Raw genomic sequence first — 5,304 nt, 5'->3', positions numbered from 1 at the left:
TGCAAGAGACAATTGTTGCTCTTAAGAACTAAAGACAACTCTTATCATTACAAAAGTGATATTTTAACTCATGATAATTGAATCTTGATTGTCTTTTACCTTACTTTAACCAGATCAATATCCTATATTTTCTAAACCTGTGTGGTGTCTTTCTGTGGTGTTCTCACTGTGTTATTGCATGACTTATTGCACAAATACTTTACACATTGCCTTCTAAGTTAAGCTTGACTGCTCAGTGCCAAGCTTCCAGAATGTGGACACAGGATAATTTGGATTGTGTGTGACTTACCCTGACTAGGAATGTGATCCTTATTTGGACAAAGGTGTATACCTCTGCCTACTAGGGACCCCACTTCTAACAATATGTACATATGTATGTACCACCTTCCTCTGTTCTCGCATCCGTAACATTCAAGACCGCCCTGCACTCATTGTTGTGTCACTCATGCTCTTTCTGTACAACATGGTGCCCACTGATGTTCACTATATTACACAATTGTGTTGGACTGTCCTCCAATAACATGTCAAAATGTGTTGGTATCACTATTAGCTATGTATCAAATATACTTACACACAGGCTTCTTTTCAATTGTTTTATTCTATGTTTGGGGCGTTCAGTGCTGGGATAACAGGTCGAGGGTTCAAAGGTTAGATTGTTTTCTTATTTCTGAGTGTGTTTGTGATTTTTAATCATTCATTACTGTGTATTTCGCCACTTACGTATTGTACAAATGCTCCTGCTTTGACTAATATGATAAACAACCTGCAATGCTCAAATTTGAGTGTGTGCTTTTCATTTGTTCTATTGTAGAATACTTGCTCGATATGCACTCCTGTGAATATGAAATGTATATGGTGATTACATTCTGAAAGCAATCAAGTTATAAAACAAATCTTGGACTATATTTTGACTTGAAGCATGTTGGAAATGAAGTTTTTGTCATAGTTATTTCTATGGCAAATACGTACCTTTGCATTAACTCTGATACACTGATGGTTTTGTCATCAATTCTGATATTTCAACATCATTAAGGACGCTGCTCTTGTTGATTGGGCAGAAAACATCCTGTTCTGGAAATACTTTTCAGTCCTGACTGAGGACTTTTTCAAAAAGATTGCTACCAGTTTTCCAGAGGGATTGTAGCCCGTAACAAATTGTAAAGTTGTCTCCCACAGTTCATATTTTTAAGGGGAAATGTGACTTGCTGATTGCTTGCAGGTCCAAGGTACTAAGGGCCAGATGTAGCAAAGGTTTTTACCCATTCTGTGTCTATGGGAAAAAGTGTTCGTACGTATGGCCCCAAGTATTGCCAATCAGCGAGGCATTGCAAGCCATCTTCGCTAGTGACTGTGCGTTCCTTAACATAGTCAAAGTCAACCGGTGCAGGTTAGTTGACACGGTGAGTACACTGCTCACCAAACCGAAATGCATTACACCTGCAGACATATGGAGAAGCACATTTGAGGAGGATGTGTGGGGGGGCAGTGCATGGACTGTCTGTAATGACGAGGGTGGGGTCACGTTGATCCTTGAGTGGTTTACTTAGGGGGAGGACAGGAGTCAGAGCAGAGCAAAGCTGCACACACCAGTGATCATGTTGTTTTTATGTGCTATTTTGCATATCATGTATATTGAGGTATGCTACTGTACCTGGCTCCCCTCCGTCACTGCGGAATATTGTTGTTGTATACAATTATTGGACACGCTCTATACTTGAAAAATAAACACATAAAAAAGAGTCAGAATTAATACATTGTGCTAAGCCTTTGTAGTATTCCTGAGTGGTATCAATATTGAAGTCCTTTATTTCTACCTAAGGAAGATGCAGGACTTGCAGCTCATTTTGTTTTCATGGTCCTGGATGGTTGGCCTTGAGATTTTCTCATTTTGTCGAGCAAGAACGTAGCAGTATCATCATATATACATGGCTCTATAACTGGCCTTCGCACAGCAATGTCTCCAGTAGTTGTCGTTATCTGATGTCCTGCTTCCATCTACATAGAAGAATAACAGTAAACTCTTAGTATACTGTTAGTCTGCATGCCTTCATATGCATTTTAACACACAAAGACCAACTGACAGAAGACATGGCGTTATATTCTATTTACATGCTCCCCATAAAGCTAACCAATGTTTATGGTTACCAAAGGACATTTGAGGCTGCATTATACTTACAATGTATATCATGCTCGATTAAATGATGTACACACTGGCTGTCACATTGACATCTGGACGCTCACAAAGAACTTTATTTTGAGTTGCCTCGAGAGGTATCCCCGTGGAAGTGATGCAGGGGGGTTTGTGGAGGAAGCTGAGACACTGCTCCAAGCAACTACAAGTGACTTGGTGTTTCCAGTTAAAGCCAGGTCTGGACATATCAGACCAGTTTGTACCAGGTGTGAATCCGCAGTGGAACTAAAGAACAGAGGATGGCTGTGGCAGGGGCAGTAGGGAGAGGTGCAGCTGACCCCCGCCCCGCCTCCACTGCACTGCAGAGGGAGCAGATAGCATCCAAAATTGCCCTGCTTGATGTACCCCACCCCGTGCTGATCCATCAACTGGCCCCAACCCACAGCACTACCACCTGCTCAGAGCAGATGTTCAGTGTCAGTTGTACAGGCCTGGACTTTGGAATGACTTCCATTCCATTGTGCTGGGTCGACATGTATTTCCAATACGTTTCAATAACGTGTACTTGTAATACTCGTTACTTGGTGAAGAGATAATGGGTAGCCTCATGTTATCTCTGCTCCAGTAATGGGCTACTTGTGTGAGGTTCTTAGGCGTTAAGCAATTTGCACGCAATTGAGGCATATTCTATGGTTAATCCACTGCAAAAAACAAAGAATCCACGGTTAGGCCTTACAATATTGATTTACTTTTCTGGGAGAATGTATTATGCCCCAGAAATACAACTTATTTGCGCATATGGAAACACAACAATCTTGCAGGTGAGTACCTTTTTATGTCAACAGTGAGAATCATGAATTTGGTGTGATAAATGTCACTTTCAATTTTGCAGAGCTCTGGTACCCCCACTCTATACATAGGTAGCTTTTCCAGTCCAGTGTATTTATGTGTATTCTGGGATTTGTGGTGCATTTCATCCCATTTTGAATTGTGGCATACTCCTGAAGGCCCTTCAGCATTAAAGATTGCTCAACAGTGTGACTCTTTGCTTCTCATTTCTTCTCATTCATTCACCATTCACACACAACCCACGATTCACAGGTACTCTTCTGACCTCAGTCTGCAGTCTTAATATTGACTGCCCAGAAATATGCATCCTAGAAGGTCACAGCACTTAGTTTGACAAGCCTGAACTATGCCTGATCTCATTAGCCTCAAGGTACTTAAATCCCACTGGCTAGTCACTGAGCCCATACACTCTGTTGGTCACACTCTTGATGCAACTTTCACCTCAATGGATTTATCTTATTTACATGTTGTTTTCCTATTACCTGGTGCGATCCCCACACCATCAATTTGCAACCTCAACTTCCCCATCATACCTGGCTTATCATCTGTGCCCAACACAAGTATGCTCACTACCACAGAAGAATTATCTGGACCCATTTCAATCAGAATGCTCTGCTACTCAGCCATTGACACCTTTATTTCGATAATCCAATTACACCTATGGCTCTCTGAGCCTTTTGAGATTGTTCTCCTTGAAGTCTCATGACATCAGCAACACTGTTGGAAGATATACCTCTTCTGCTTACATATAAAAATTCAAAAGCTAGAAGTAGAAGCCTTGAAACACAATAAAAACACGTCTCCTGCATTTAAAACGTTTTCCAATGAATGTGCAGATATTACAAAACAACCACCAACAAAGCTAAGAGATCGCCCTTCTGCTATCACATATCAGTGGCAGCATGTCTGAATAAGAACTCTTCAAAATCCTCTCTGAAACCCGTAACCCGGATGGTACCTCAAACTGCACAGACCACTCTAGGAACTCTGCATCTCTCTATTGGACCATTTCACAGAGAAAGCTAACAATGTTGCATATCAGTTTGCCTTGAAAGTTGTTAGTGAACACTTCACCTTGCAACCACACTAAAGGTTGTTCCCACCCCCTGCTTGTCAATGCAGGTCAGCTCAAGCTGTAATGATTTGAAGCGTGTGTGTGTAAATGAAGAAAAAAAAACATGACTACATACCAAAAACACACCTTTTTTTTTAATTGGACTCTTTTATTTTAGCTAATTGAGTACCTTATCCTAAGTTATGGTGTTGTTTTAGCTACTGTAGCAAAAAGTTTAAATAATTTCCTTATACAACAATCAATCGTGGTGGTAGAAATAGAGGGTGCTACATGCGAAAGCTTTCAGCAACATTACACCAGGGGGCAGATTTATGCGCCCCTTAGCGCCCCCCCCTAACGCCGCCATAGTACTGCTGTATTTAAAATACGGCGCACCATGGCAGTAGTTAGGGTGATTAGCGTCATAATTTTTTACACTAGTCTGGTGCTTTGCAGGAGTAGCATAAAAAATTATGACACTAATCCTGCAAAGCACCCAGAGGCCCATTGTAATCAATGGGAGCCTCTTTTTAACACTTGCACTTAGCAGCCGTTAAAAAATGTTGATAAAAAGGGTGCAAAGGAATATCATAGATTCCTGTGCGCCATTTTTACATCCCCCCCATAAGGCCGGAATGGCCCACAGCCTCCATTATGCCTGGCGCAGACATAATGTGGCGCACGCAGTTACAAAATGGCGCAATGCAAGCAAATTTTCAATCGTACATTTAGCCACTTTCTTTACATACACTTGATTAATATGTTCAGATTTAATTTTCTAAGCAGTCACGACCCCCTGAGGAGGTTTCGTGGACCCCCAGAGGTCCCCAGACACAGGTTGGGAACCACTGCTCTATCTCCTCAACCCCCCTTCTCAACCCCTTCTCAACCCACTAAGAAGCAACAGGTTTTGGTTTTGCGTGTTAACCTAAAACAAATATCAAACAGAGCTTCGCTCCGTGCAGTGGCTCAGATGAATAGCTCTTCCCTCTCACAATGCATTTCTCCCCGTGAGTAACATTGGGAGAGGAACAAGTTGTGTGCTTGTGAACCAGGAAAGATCCCGGCACTGTTTGATTTTTGAAAAAATCTTAGTCTAGTGAGGGAAAATTCCATGTTTTTAGAAGTATTTGCTGTCAATCTGACAAATACCTTGTGCAATGCAATGGCCCGGTCAGCCAATCAGGGCGAATGATAGGTCCCTGGCGATGTATAGGTGTTCCAAATAAATGGTGATGGTGCGTTTTGTTGTGACCCTGGGCTGATACAT

Source organism: Pleurodeles waltl, chromosome 3_1, assembly GCF_031143425.1.
Source record: "Pleurodeles waltl isolate 20211129_DDA chromosome 3_1, aPleWal1.hap1.20221129, whole genome shotgun sequence".
Lineage (NCBI taxonomy): Eukaryota > Metazoa > Chordata > Amphibia > Caudata > Salamandridae > Pleurodeles > Pleurodeles waltl.
Note: the sequence above shows the minus strand (reverse complement) of the source record.